This window comes from Protopterus annectens, chromosome 2.part2 (genome assembly GCF_019279795.1).
Source record: "Protopterus annectens isolate FY-2018-M chromosome 2.part2, PAN1.0, whole genome shotgun sequence".
NCBI lineage: Eukaryota > Metazoa > Chordata > Ceratodontiformes > Protopteridae > Protopterus > Protopterus annectens.
The window spans coordinates 846,909,654-846,925,690 of NC_056730.1; positions in this window are offsets into that span (position 1 = coordinate 846,909,654).

Genomic DNA, 16,037 nt, shown 5'->3' on the forward strand with positions numbered 1-16,037 from the left:
AGAAATGCACACACATCCACTCAAGAACACCATAATAAGGCACACGCACAAACCAGGATCATTATAGAGCATGTGTTTGGGATGCTCAAGTCACGGTTCCCCTGTCTTGACATACCTGGTGGAGCCTTGCAGTACTCTCTAGCCACATGTGCACACATGTTCATAGTATGGACCATACTACACAATATGATCCTGTGGAAACAGCTGCAGCAGGAACAGCATGAGGAAGGACCACACAGCCCACCACCATTATCAAGGTCCCCACAGGTACAGAGGGACTCAGAGGAGGAACCCCCTGAGCCAGTTCCTGTGGGCAGATGGAGGCATACCCAGTATGCCCTGGCCTTGACAAAGAGGCAATGCATAGCACACACATTGACACCGTAGGCACCCAGGGACTGACATCTCTCTCCGACTTGTACACACAGTAAAATGGATGATACACACATCACACTACCTGTGACTTACCATGTATAAGCAGTGTACTGCGTGCATCTGACATAGGCAGCCCTCAATTACCATCCTCACAACTGCCGCAGTCACAAGGTAAGTCAGTCTTCTTAAAATAAATGAATGTGTTAGTATGCTCTGGTAGCATATCTATGGTATTGCTGCATGCATGCAAGGGAATGGGGTGGTCTACCAGGATAGCAGCAGACAACTGACAGCTATGTGGGACACCAGGAAATGTTTGCCCAATACTGGCTTCACCACACTATGCAGTAGTACTCAAGGTGACAAATCACACTGCAGCATACGTGGGTGCTAACTAACTGGGAGGGTCACAGGTTACAGACATGGATGTCAGTGTGGGGGTCCCATACCCAACTGTCAGCCTCACCCAGGAAGTCAGCTGTAGAAAACCCTAAGGAAATGTCTGGCAAAAGCCCACAAATGGCAACAATGATGAAGTACCTCCCTACAGACTTACACACTGATAGCACAGCAGGTCTTGTTGCTGTAAGGTTCTGAAGGGTAAGAAGTTTGAAACTCAAATGTATGCCATTACAGTCTGACCTGTGGTCTTTAGTGATATGCCTCTAGTCTCAAAGACAGGGCACAATACTATGCTAAATGGAACCAAAATGTAAAGCAAATATAAGCACAGTCTGTGCAAATGTGTACAGTTGACAGGTGTGCCTCCCCACCCATATTTCCATAGAAATGCAGTAACATGTATGTTTGCAGGGAAATAGAAGTAGAGCACACATTGCCAGGGTTGTCCCAATCTACATGATAACATGTTGCATGTCCACAATATGCAGGGGTCAATGAACTATGTATATGTGTGGTTAATACTGTTAGGAGTTGGCCAGCACTTACTCCCGGCTGTTATGTTATAGTGGCCTAGGTACAGTGCTGTCTTAGAAAGGGATATGGTCTGAGAAGTGCAGTGCCAACTATTATGCATGTCAACTACACTTATAGTAGGAGATGTACACACAGTCCAGATGTCAATATCTGTTAATGCAGGAAAGCTGTACAGGTCATGGACAGGGGGACACACATATGGACAGTGCAAAGCTTGGAGTAACCTACACAGTGCCTACCATACCTCTCAACTGTACAGACCTATTGTAGAATGTCCAAAGGTTTGCATCATAATTATGATCTGTATAACATGAAATAGTGGTTGCCTGGCAATTCATTGGCAAATCACGCAAGACTAAGGTCAGAAAATAATAACAAATTGTAGTGTCAGACTGTATACCCTAGAAACACGCATGGTAATGGAAAACCTGTTATTGAACCACCTTTCTAGGTTTGTAAGGCCAATACTTAAAAATGGTCATTATATTTAGCCCTCTGCCCCCCAATCACTTATTGCTTTGTCCAGATGTCTGGCTCTCAGAAGTTGAGAAGTATGGTACCCAGTAGGACAGCAGGTACCTGAAGTTCAGTGTACTGCCACTGTATAAAAAGCTGCCACCTTTCTGTGTCAGCACTAGCAACATGTCACTGGCCAACAGCCATTCCCCAGGAATGACACAGTTTGTCACAGAAGGAGCACAAGTATGCCTTGTAGATCTGTTCTGTTTGTCCTAACGTTGCATTTGCCTGCCAACTATTTTCAAAACAAGAAAGGGTCATGTCAAAACAGCAATGGTAGACAGTGGGGAAGCAGGCATCAAATCCATAAGAGCAAGCAAACAATTACCAAACCGGTCTCCCAACTGTCTATGTTTGGCAGAACATTATTAACACCCTGTCCCCATGAGTGGGCCTTTGTCTGATTGTCATATGTGGGCCTGTGCAGATGTCAGTCTATGATGGTATAACAGCTAGGCCCACATGCAGCCTCATAATAACATATCGCAACACAAACTGTCTAGGGACTACAGCAAATGGAGTGGTGCAATGATGGACAACCTGCTAAATCCGTACACTCAGAGGTGTGAAGTCCACAACCCTGTGTGCGATGTAACGGCATGTACCCTGCCCACATCAGAATTACAAATACATAACAGCAACCACTGTGGCCAAAGCCTGTGACTAGATAACAAAAGGACAAAGAGACACACATAAGGGGAAGGGGAATCACTGGCCAGACAAATGGAGAATGTGCGCACCAGAACAGATTGTGCAGTAACATATGTGCCATGCAGTGTAAGGAGTCAGTATACATCACCTGCAAAAACACAATACACAGCCAGTTAAGTGGAGGTCTGCAACAAAACAAAACCCAAACAATGGACATCTCACAGGCAAAATCACATGAGAACTCCACAAAACTACACACCACAGACCATGTAGACTCCACACACCAGGGTCTTACCAACACTAAGGCCTTACCCAAAACCACAAACATCTACCCTACACAGATAGGTTAACAACACTGTCCCTCTACCCTGTTCCATACAGACTCTGCTGAGGTGACCCCATCTGGCATACAAAGCAATCCAGACTCTGCCTTGATGGGACTGTTGCACATCTGGAGTTCAAGACCCACTCCATCAACCTGTAGGTGCAGCATCAACCTGAGCTGTGATATCAGTATGGCTTGTTGTTGTGACAAATACATCTACCACATACTCTCCCATCTGTGAAATACACTCCCTGTCAACAGCAAGCCAAGTGCCTCAATACCCCTAGTGATGTGCTCCCTGTATAAGTGCACAGGAAACAAAAAATACAGCCCTGTGATCCCACCTGTGTCCCTGCTGGACAGGGACTCTGTGTGCTGACATGTCTTAATATGGACTACACTCTCATCTATGTGGGTTATAAGGGCTTCAGGGCCAATACCCTACTCATGACATAGCAAACTACCAACCTATACACAACCATCTGTCAGTGGTTCACCATATTACTCTGTACTGCTCTGTCACTGACATACCTAGAAGTCACAGTGCTATGTGGAATATGCTACACATATAATGGACATTTCTGCACAGTATAATGCACTCTGTACCCACACCCATACCTCCCAACTTCTAACAGCAAGATATCTGGACAAGGCCAAACATAAAAGTGGGACAAAGGCACAATAATAGGCATGTGTTGTAAATATTCCCTTACATACTGAGAAAGTTGGAAGGATAAGGGATTTTGCATTAACAGGAAGTGTCTGAATGTTATGAATTCTGAAACACTAATGTCTGTCATTATTTTGTAACTTCAGTCTTCAATTATATGCAACTAACTTGCCATAAAACCACAGGGGTATGTAGACTAACAGCTGGACAATCTGCCACAAAATGTACAGTTGAGAGGTATGACCATACCAGGATATGACTTTTCAGGTAAGAAGAATACCACGCACGCAGGAGATCCCCAGCCAGTATATCATCAAGTCGCTGGACTGTTTACACAGCTTCATCAGTCAACTGGCTGTAGCCACACCACTCAACTGGCCTTTTTGGGCAAGAATGTATTATAGTTAGGCTCATAATAGTGGTCTGTGTATCATACATCTTGTATTCATCTGGTAAAGCACTGTGATGATCTGAGGATGTCTGTCACTAGGTAATGACACAATACATTACAGTGTCAGACTTCAGATATTTCAGAAAATGTCTGCTAAAACAAATCCAGTACCCCTATGAAAGTCCTGTTTACTTTTAAGAGATATGGCTGTAGCACACAAAACCCCAGAATTAACTACACCTATGTCTGGAATGGAGTCCCACTCTCACTATAGAAGGTCACACTGGGCATGTTCCTACACTTAGAGAATCAAATCATAAGTCATGTTGGAACCCATATCGGACTATGTAACTGTATTTTGTACATATGTCTTGGTATAGAGGCATCTATGTATACCTTAACTGTTCCTACACATAGCCATCAGACAGGATTTCCCTCAGCTAGCTGTAGGTGGCCCATATGTGATATATCTGCATCTGTTTTGTGTGATACACAGACATTTATATGGGCAACAGATAATATGTCAAGCATACACATACATAATGTGGGGAAGAGAGAGACAGTTATAGAGAGAGACACACAGAGGGCACACACAGAGTGAGTCACATGCACGGATACTCTGAATGGCATAAAGTGATGTCCTGCTGCAGACAGTGGAATACCGGTCTTAACTAGTTGCACATGCCATCATGAAGGCAAGCTCCATTGTGTAATAGTACTTAGGTGGGGGTGTTAATATCACATCACCTACCTGTGTGTGTGTGTGTGTGTGTGTGTGTGTGTGTGTGTGTGTGTGTGTGTGTGTGTGTGTGTGTGTGTGTGTGTGTGTGTGTGTGTGTGCATGTCTCTGTAGGTCTAAGTATAGGCTGTTCCCACTCAATACACTTCCCATTGCCCTACTTCACAAGATCTGCTTCTGTCATTCAACTTAGAAGTACCATTGTATGCCTATCAGCCCTATAAGCTCTGTAGCATGTGCGATGACTGTGGAACACTATAGTACAAATAACTAGATAGATGGGGGTTCTAATCTCAGTCCTGGCAAATGTGAGTATGTGTTTTTTTTTGTAGGTGAAACAGTTTTAGGCCATTCCCACACAGTGCACTCCCCAGTGCCCCACTTTAGCAGTCCTGCTGATGTTATTCCCCTTAGAAGTACCTTTGCACAGCCCTAGTCCTATAAGCTCCATGGTGCATGCAATAACTACGTAACAGCATAGTACAAATAACTAGATAGGCAGGGGTTCCATTCCCATTTCTGGCATGTGTGTGTGTGTGTGTGTGTGTGTGTGTGTGTGTGTGTGTGTGTGTGTGTGTGTGTGTGTGTGTAAGTGTGTGTACAAGTGTTTGTATGTTTATAGGATGATGTATTTTGGGCATTTCCTCACCCACAACACTTCCCAGTGCCCTATTTTAGCAGCCCTTCTGATGTCATTCCCCTTAGAAGTACCTTTAAACATCCCCAATCTTGTAGGCTTTGTGGCACATGCAATAACTATGTAACAATATAGTATGAATAACTAGATAGGCAGGGGCTCTATTCCCAGTTCTGGAAAATGTGTGTGAATGTTTGTAGGCCAAAGTATGTTGAGGATTTTCCCAACCAGTACACATCTCAGTGCCCAACTTTAGCAGTCCTGCTTATGTCATTCACATTAGAAGCACCTTTGGGCACTTGTCTGGCTTGTAAGCTCTGTAGCGCATGCAATAACTGCGTAACACTATAGTACAAATAACTAGATAGACAGGGGTTCTCTTCTCTTCCAGCTCTGGCAAATGTATGTGTATAAGTGTATGTGCAAGAGTTTGTAACTATGTGTGTTTGTAGGCTGAAGTATTTTGAGGACTTTCCCACTGAGTACACATCCCAGTGCCCAACTTTAGCAGTCTTGCTGATGTCATTCACCTTAGAAGTACCTTTGTGCACTTGTCATCCCTGTAAGCTCTGTAGTGTGTACGATAACTGCCATTACTAGATAGGCAGGGGTTCTATTCTCAGGTCTGGCAAATGTGTGTGTGTTTAAGTGTATGTGCAATAGTTTCTAAGTGTGTGTGTTTGTAGGTTGATGTATTTTGAGTACTTTTCCACCCACAACACTTCCCAGTACCCTACTTTAGCAGTCCTGCTGATGTCATCACCCTTAGAAGTACCTTTGGACAGCCTTATAAGCTCCAATGACACATGTAATAACTAAATAACAGTATAGCACTGATAATTAGGTAGGCAGGGGTTCTACACTCAGTTGTGCCAAATGTGTGTGTGTGTGTGTGTGTGTGTGTGTGTGTGTGTGTGTGTGTGTGTGTGTGCGTGTGTGTGTGTGTGTGTGTGTGTGTGTGTGTGTGTGTGTGTGTGTTTGTGTGTGTGTAAGTGTGTGTACAAGTGTTTGTATGTTTATAGGATGATGTATTTTGAGCATTCTCTCACCCACAACACTTCCCAGTGCCCTATTTTAGCAGCCTTGCTGATGTCATTCCCCTTAGAAGTACCTTTAAACAGCCCCAATCTTGTAGGCTTTGGGGCACATGCAATAACTATGTAACAATATAGTATGAATAACTAGATAGGCAGGGTTCTATTCCCAGTTCTGGAACATGTGTGTGTATGTTTGTAGGCCAAAGTATTTTGAGGACTTTCCCAACCAGTACACATCCCAGTGCCCAACTTTAGCAGTGCTGCTTATGTAATTCACCTTAGAAGCACCTTTGGGCACTTGTCTGGCTTGTAAGCTCTGTAGCGCATGCAATAATTACGTAACACTATAGTACAAATAAGTAGATAGACAGGGGTCCTCTTCTCTTCTCAGCTCTGGCAAGTGTATGTGTATAAGTGTATGTGCAAGAGTTTGTAATTATGTGTGTTTGTAGGCTGAAGTTTTTTTAGGTCTTTCCCACTGAGTACACATCCCAGTGCTCAACTTTAGCAGTCCTGCTGATGTCACTCACCTTAGAAGTACCTTTGTGCACTTGCCATCCCTGTAAGCTCTGTAGTGTGTATGATAACTGCCATTACTAGATAGGCAGGGGTTCTATTCTCAGGTCTGGCAAATGTGTGTGTAAGTGTATGTGCAAGAGTTTTTAAGTGTGTGTGTTTGTAGGTTGATGTATTTTGAGGACTTTTCCACCCACAACACTTCCCAGTATCCTACTTTAGCAGTCCTGCTGATGTCATCACCCTTAGAAGTACCTTTGGACAGTCTTATAAGCCCCAATGGCGCATGTAATAACTAAGTAACAGTATGCACAGATAATTAGGTAGGCAGGGGTTCTACACTCAGTTGTGCCAAATGTGTGTGTGTGTGTGTGTGTGTGTGTGTGTGTGTGTGTGTGTGTGTGTGTGTGTGTGTGTGTGTGTGTGTATGTATGTTTGGGTGAAAATCATATCCTCTGGGGGTGTGGGTTATACCATTTTGAGGTGTGTACCCACCAGTACACTTCCCATTGCCCTACCTTACAAGGCCTACAGATGGCATTCACCTTAGATGTACCTGTATACACTTGTCACCCCTCTAAGCTCTGTGACATGTGCAATAACTGCGTAATACTATAGTGCAAATACTTAGTAGGTAGGGGTTCTAATCTCAATATCGACAACTATAGTAGTGTGTCTGAAGCATATTCCTGTGCTTATTGTGTGTGTAGGTTATACCATTTTAAGGCCTGTTGACCCCCTACCCATGACATTACTTTAAAGACCCTGTTAATGACATCTGCCTCACATGCATCAATTAGCACTATACAGCCCTGACCATTCATCTGTACAGATGTACATGGGTTATCCACATGTTTGCAACCTATGACTCTGTGTGCACTGCCAGCACAAGAGGCCCGACATGCATATGAGATAGCAGACACACATGCTGGTGATTGTCAGGTTAGACTAACACAGGCTGACCTTTGTCAGGAATACATAACCCAAACCTGTCATACACAGTACCAGGCATACCCTCATCAACTGCATGATGGTCAAGTGGATGTGACAGAAATGGCAGGGGCAACAGGTGCTGATAGCCAAATCTGTTGCAGTTAAAGTAATGGCTAAGCTTGTGAGGGACCTAGTGCCAGTACTCAAGTAACCTCCTCTGAATGTGTGAGCCTGCGGTCCTACAGGACACCCAGGTGACATGTATGAATGCTAGGTGGCTGTGTCAAGGGTATGTATGCAAGGCCACACTGCCTGCCACAATTGCCCCTCATGCACTGTTGCATGTAAACACACTTGGTAAACATGTACATATACAGATGTACCTTGGCTATGAAAAGGTCACTGTGTTTCCACTCTGCCTTACTCATCATTACTACTGTCAGCAGGCCCACAGCCTGCAGACATAAAAACACCTGGAACACAACCAGACTATAGTATGTGACACTACAATCAGTCAGCAGTACTAACAGCAATAGTGCATCATGGCTAAATAGGTACATACACCTCCATGTGTACCCATAACTACTGCCAGCAGACAGCACCTTACACAGCATGACATTGCTACACAGTAATATAGTCACCCTGTGCATCAGACCCACATGATCATGTCCATGCATCGATGGTATGGATAACAGGGTTGTGGCACAAGTATCAGCACATGCACAGGGTGTGTTGTTGGATTGCCAGAGGCCTAAGCTAGGCCATATGGCTGACATCATGTGTGTGTGTGTGTGTGTGTGTGTGTGTGTGTGTGTGTGTGTGTGTGTGTGTGTGTGTGTGTCTGGAGGGATGATATTCAATTGGGCCGTGCAGAGGAGCTGTGTGTGTCTGATGGTGACTGACCTGTGATAGGGATGTGTGAGTGTTTGTCTGCACACCATCAAGTGATGTGGATGCCTGACATAGGGTTATGTCAGACAGCCATCGACCTTACATAGTGGGATGTGTGGTTCACCATCTCCCGGCAGGGATGACTTAACTGGTTCTGCCAGGAGTATCATTAGCACCACCAGGCCCAAGAATAGATGCAGTACTACTCCCTGATGGTGACTGCTGTCTGCTGGATCTGCATCCCTGATGGGACTGGCCAGGACAATGTGCCTATAGCCCACTCCAGTGTTGTGTGGACAGCACCCTCCCTTTGGTAGTGCTGTTGGTATTGCCACCATGGGACTGTGAATGTGCATGGCCACGTGGGCTCACAGGTGATCATGTTGTTGGCCTATGTCCACCTGGCCGATGCCCTACTCCCACCACATGCTCAAGGACAGACATTGCATAGTTGAACAGTGACAATGTCTCACCCTACTGTCTATCCATGACATCAGAAAGATGATGTATGGCATCTCAAATGCCGTGGAGGTCATAACGCATGGCAGGGAGTGCTTTATTCATGACCCGGAGCATCTGTCTGGTGTTGCCGTCAGTACGGGCATGTGCCTCCATGATGGACCATAACATGCATCTGGTGACACCGTTTGTGGTATTTGAGACAGAGGAGTGATGGGCAGTGGTCCTCTGTTGAGCACCCCTGTCCATCTCCCTTTGTGTGACCTCACCTACTGTCTGCCTATGGCTGGTGTCTACACTCACACTTGCCATACTCAACACACTAGCCTGTTCCAAGCCACCACCCTTAACTGATCCACTATTCGTGGCTGCTGGGGATTGGATATGTGTGGGCATACTGACTGTGTGCGGGGACATGGTGGTTGAAAGTGGGATACCAAACACTTGCACAGATTCAGGCACCAACAACCCCACCTGTGCCTCACTATGACCACCATCATCATGGGAGTCGGCTAAGACACTGACATCAGATTGTGAGGTGGAGGGACACCAACCCCTGTGTTCACCTGTGAGGGGAAGACAACATATGTGAATTAATACACTACTGTATTATGTTTGCTGGTATATACACACACACACAAACACACACACACACACACACACACACACACACACACACACACACACACACACACACACACACACACACACAATCTCCTGGTACAGTCTGGCACAGCTGTGACACCTATGGGCCCTTCAGGGCAGACCTTACAGTAGTTCTGCCTGCCACAATCCATCTCTTTCACTGCTACTCTAAGGCCCAAAACAAAGGGTGACAAATCCTACTGTGTAATGGGCCTAGTACCAGAATGGTAATTGTGGCCAAGGCCAAGGCTATGGGAGTGAGCTATATAGTAACACCAAGTGGATATGCATGTACTGTAAGAGCTGCCTTACTGCTATATAAACCACACACGATGACAAGGGTTAATGATATGAGATGATATTGAAAACTGATAAAGGGACAAGACTATACACTATCACTGCTGTACCTACACAGTTCAGACTCACTGAGATTCATTTCAGACAACATTACAGGACAGTCTGCAATACATACAGGAAACATGTAAAGTACTAGGTGCATAGCCTCATAAGATGGTACCAGGCTATTGACCCTGATGCCCTCATATGCCTGGCCTAGATGTTCACTCATGTCCCTTCCAAGCCAGCACCTATTTCCCCTGTCCAGCTGGTACACTCATGGGATCCCAGGGGTGTCCCATCCATTTCCCATGCAGTTGTCCAGTTTCTTCTTCAAGAGGGCTATACACATACTCTGCTAGACATGGGGAGGGAGTGTATTTTACAGACAGTGTATTGTTTGGGACACTACACTATCCTGCCAACAAGTACTATACATGTCATAAACCAAGTGAGGGCCTTGTATGCATGATGTGTGGGTTTGTCTTACAGATATGCAGAAATGCCATCAATGCTGGCTTGGAAATGGCCTTGTATGCCATTCACAGGTCACCTATGATCAGTCTGTATGAGACTGAGTACAGGGACAGGGCTTTCAGCCTACCTGTATTGGATAGGTGTTACAGACCCTGGATTTGCCTGGTAAAGAACCTCTGTGGTCTCTGAAACTGCTGCATTTGCTTGGCAAGACACATGCCAAAGGAGCTACTGTACTTGGTAATGTGTCTGATAAGGGTGGAGTACAGGGATGTCGTGGCCTCTTGGCTACTGGATGACATACCCGTATTTGTGAGGACAGCCATGTAGACAGCCTTCCATACATTGGTGCCCACACCGTGGGAAACTGTCAGGTTGCTACCAACCTTGGTGCACAAGTCACCTCACACCTGATTGCATGCTCAGTACATTATTACTGTCATAGTTAGTGTGGATGACATCTGCCACAACAGGGAGAATGATGCCTCTCCTGGCATTCAGGTTGCAGAAATGCATCTTGAACCAGTCATTAATTGGGTGAGGACCTCTTGGGGGATGCTCACATCAGTAGGGAAATGTAAGACAGTGGCCAGCTTACAAGAATCTGTACACCTGGTCAGCCACAGGTCACTGCTTTTGTCCTGTACCTCAGATATGTATATCTCAAACAGTAGAGGCCCCCAGACCGATCTGTGGGATACACGACTTTGGAACTCTACTACTAAAGGTGGGTTTCACTACTTTGACTGAGTGGGTACTATAATTGGGCCAGTTAGCTACTCATCTGGTAACATACAAATTGATGCCTAGCTGTATAGGAGTATGTATTCTGGCCACCTAGGCATTCTTATGAGAAAATTGGGCTAGGTGAAGGTGGGCATTGTTCACCAGCTTCCCCTCTCCCTTGCATTTGTTGACCACTTCAGAGAGGTCGACCTGGTTTAACAGGCCTGATCTCCCCTTGACAATACCATGCTGTGTGAGCTTAGGCATTTTGATGTTGCTGATGTCCCTGTTCATAATGTCCTTGATGTTGCCTTCCATGTCCTTGCAGAGCAGGCTAGTTAGGCTGATGTGCATATGATTGGCTGGGTCAGTGGACTGCTCTGCCTTTGTGTATAGGGATGACAGTGGCTGTCCTCTGTGCAGATGGGATAACAGCAGTGCTCAGACTTTGGTTGACTACAGGTCAGAATGGATCTGACAGCCCATGCCTGTGTTCATGCAGGATGCAGCCAGGGATGATATCTGGCCTATGGAGACTTCTGTATGTTGCCTTTGAAAGGGCATTACAGTCCTGCTTTCTGATGATGAGGGGAGGAGACAGGTGCTATGCATGCACATGTGTACTGATGGGGGGGCAAGGGGGTGATGTTTACACTTCACTTGTCTGTAGCTGGTTGCCTATATCTATGCCGTATGTGTATGTGGAGTTACCGACAACCACTACAGAGCAGATTGATGTGCTGCTCTGGGATTGCAGACATATGTGTGGAAGGCCTAGTGATTGGCCTTGGTGGATGTGTCCAATTTGCACTCAAAGATAGCATTAGGGTAATTCACCTGTGACCTTATTTGCTTGTGCAGACAAAGGTGATGTTGCTTCCAATAAGGCACCTGTTCCTTCTTGGCCCTGTCCAGCAATTATTTCCACCTATTATGCTATATGTGCATTGCTGCCATCAACCAGGGATGTTTACCCTACCTTGAGGGAGATGATGTTTTCTTGTCAGGTATTACTGAGTCCATTAAGCTATTATGGTGTGGGCCTGGACATTACTGCTAGTTCCAACTGATGGGAAGTTGGCTGTAAATCTACTTCTACCTGCTCAGAGGAGATTTATAGTCATTTGTATAAAGTTAATTTTGTTTGACCCTGACAAGGGGGGGGGGGGGCAGGGGAGGTTGTGACCTGAACAGTGATGGCTATGTGGTCAGATCTTACCAAGGAGGATGACACTGTAGGAGTGCTACAGTGGCTACTCATGTTGGTTAGGATCAGGTACAGGATTTTTTCACCTGTCATAGGAGTGTTGACTGGCTGATCCACTGTATTGCCATTGACAAAGCCAAGGAATCTCTGTGCATTCAAGTTCAGGTGGCATAGGTCATGCACACTATGATTGAGTAGTTGAAGTCACCCAGGAGCAGGATAGATGATTGAATCCTGACAGATTCCAGCAAGTCCCAATAGGTGTGGTGGGTGTCCATAGTCATGTATGGAGGCCTGTAGATAGCTATGATTTGAGTAGGTGTTTTGTCAACTGTTAACTGTACTCAGGATGTCTCCTGTGTGTCATACTGTTTGGCCAGCCTGGAGATGTGTATGTGTATGATAATGTTCAACATTCCACCTCCTGTGGCTTTGCAGCCATCCATGTGGGGTCTAAACGTATGATGGGATGAGTAACATGGCATAGTTAGTGTGCTCTCCACAGCTACAAAGCAGGTGTCAGGGACTGCACAAATGTCGGCATCCTACAGGACAAGGTACGCTTGCATTGCCATGGGTTTCATTTCACCTAGCTCCTGTTAGAGCAAGACATCTGCACAAAGGCACACATCACCGGTGGGCAAAGGCTGAAAAATGGTGTCACTATATGAATTTAGCTGGAACACACTTAGTTTCCAGCACAGACGGTGTCGCATTCACAGGTCTACTCCACAGGATACAACAATGATCAATAAAATGTATGCTATTATGTTATGACATCAGTCTTTAATGGGTTGCCAGTGATGTGCCAGACAATACACTACAGTATGAGGCATTGACTACAAATATGAGGCAGACATGTGATCAGTCTGCAAAACTCTGGACAGTTGTCAGGTATGGGCTCAGTATATCGCATACAGTTCAACACACACTTCTGCACCTGTTGTGTACTATGCACATACCATATATAAATCTCTTACATTTATAAGACAAGCATATGCATCATAGTAGCATTCACAGGTGACATATGAATATTTACAACATCCCATGTAGCTGGCCTAGCAGTGTCACACTCAGTACTGAACAACAGACACTCCAGTAGTAGTCATACATAAGCTGACCTTTGCTGGGATGACTCAGGGGCCAGAGATGTGATCCATGTCAATGCAGACAGGGCAAGCAAGAATGGCCATAGGTGCTGGACAGCAGCATGTGAGTCCAGCAGGTCTTGTTGTGACCTAGTGTTTAATGTCCTATTTGACATTATTGCATCCCCCTTTCTGTATTCCATTACAAGCTTACATGATTGACATACCTGTTATAGTGCTGAAGAATTTCCTCAGAATAATGCAAATAGTTAGGTTTGTGTAGTCACAGTCTGTCTTTGTTTAGACGGGTTCAGACCTGTGTTGCATAGGCAGCAGCTTGCCTTTTGTAAGTAATGCTCATGAGCAGGTGACTTGCTACTTTCATCCAGAGCAACTATGTTGTCTTTCCATTAGCCAATGCCATAGCAACACAGTGCTATAATTAAGCCCTTCATGTGGGCCTTGCCCTTTTTTCTTGCCTGTGTGGAGGAACATGATGGAGGTGTGGGGGCTACAGCTTCAAGACAGTAGGTAGAAATACCTCTCAGGACAAGACGTGGAGACAGCCCAACAACATGGGGGACAAAGCTCCAGAATTGGGTACAGATCTGCTGTTATACTCATAGAGGACTGCTAGATTAATAGGGTTTGTCTGGACATGCATTTTCTGTGTGACTTGACACCTGACAGTGATATGATTCTGACATACCTCTCAAGTGTCCAGATATCCACAGACTGCCCAGAGGTTTGCCTGTTATGTTTGGTCTGTTCCTCAGACAACTTCTGTTTTTGTGAAGTCAGTAGGATAATGTAAGGATTGTAGGCAATAAATGTTGACATCCATTAGTGTTTCAGACATCATATCCTTCAGGGATGTTATGTTACAACAAACCCTGTAACACCAGAAACTGTTTCAGTTTGTAACACCATTATGTGAGGTATGTCCCTCTTTCTGTCCCCCTGTCACCCAACTATATAATGCGTTGTCCAGATGTCTTGCAATAAGAGGTTCAAAGGTATGGTATATCATAATTTAATGACTGCACTCCTGGTATCATCCCAGTGACTTAGCAAACTCCTGTAAGTGGTATGCAGCAGTGGCCATAAATATAGTCCCATACCCTGGACATTTTGCAGAAATCTGTGCATTTGAGAGTTGTGTGTGTCTTGCCATTGTTAACAGACTGCCAAGATTGTGTAGCAGTGTTGTGTGCAAATGTTTGTTGGGCTGATTAGGGAGAATAGCAGATGTGAGTGTCACAGATCCTTTTCTATCTGACTGTGCATGCTGCTACAGTTGCTGGTGGTCTGTCAGTTGTATATATTCATAGGGGCAGACTGGAAAATGTTCTTTAACACCTCAGGAGTCCCAGTAGACTGTAAGGTGGGTCAGTATATGTCAGTGTAGTGTGTGAAAGGCAATCAGGATATGTTTGTTCAAACAGTCGTTCTAGTCTAAAGTTCATTTGAGGTACTGGTATGCTGCTGTGAGTGTGGTGCAATTGGTTCTGGGTGGACATTTTCGCACCGATATCTGCTTTTCCCTACAGTTCCATCCTTGTAGTACATGATATATTTGCAAATACATGGGTAATTCCCCAAAGCTGATTTGGGGTAGTGTCGTGTTGGTCTTATTGTGGTTCAGAAGGTGCTGGGTGAAATGGTTGGCAGCTGTCACAGTTTTTTCTCTTCTGTTACATGACTGCAGTTATACCTGCCCAGATGTCTAGACACTGTCCAGATGCATTGCTCATATGTTTGGTCTGTTCCCTATAACAGTTGTGCATTTCTGACAAATCAATCACTAATAAGTCCAATAAAATTGGATGGCATTCCATTTTAAATAATAAAGAGAAAAAGTGGATTGTGAAACTGGGAGGGTTGTTCCCTCCTGGTTTGAATGAACAATTTTAGATGGACCAATCAGCCTCTAGAAGTATGTATTTATTGTTGAATTTAATTTTATTTTGTCTTATTTGCACTGAGGAAGGCTGTGATATTATTCCGGCCGAAACCGGTCTGTTTATTTTATTTATTAAAATGATTTTGTACACAGTATGCTGGCTCTGTCTTTACTAGAATTTTTGTCGTGTTTTTGAGCCGTGCATTTGCCCTACGCACAGGAGTGTCGTTTTGATTGGTACACCATTTTAAGCTTAGCCAATTATCCCTTGTGAGACTCAAACCCTGCACCTTGTGTTTGTAAGGCAAACACCTTAACCATTATGACCAGAATGCATGATATATTTCTAAAAGCATTGCAAATTATCACATCTCGTGCAGTGGTGCATTGCTGTCATTGCAGTGCACAGCATCCCAGGTTCAAGACTTGGCAGTGCTAATTATTTTGCTGCTGGGCAGAACAAGAGCTGATGAAGACAGAATGATTAAGACACTTTTAAGCAGTTGTAGGCAGGTTTGCGTGGTTTTGCACAAAGCTAAACTGTGCTAACAGACGGTTAACTCCTCTTAGCTTCAC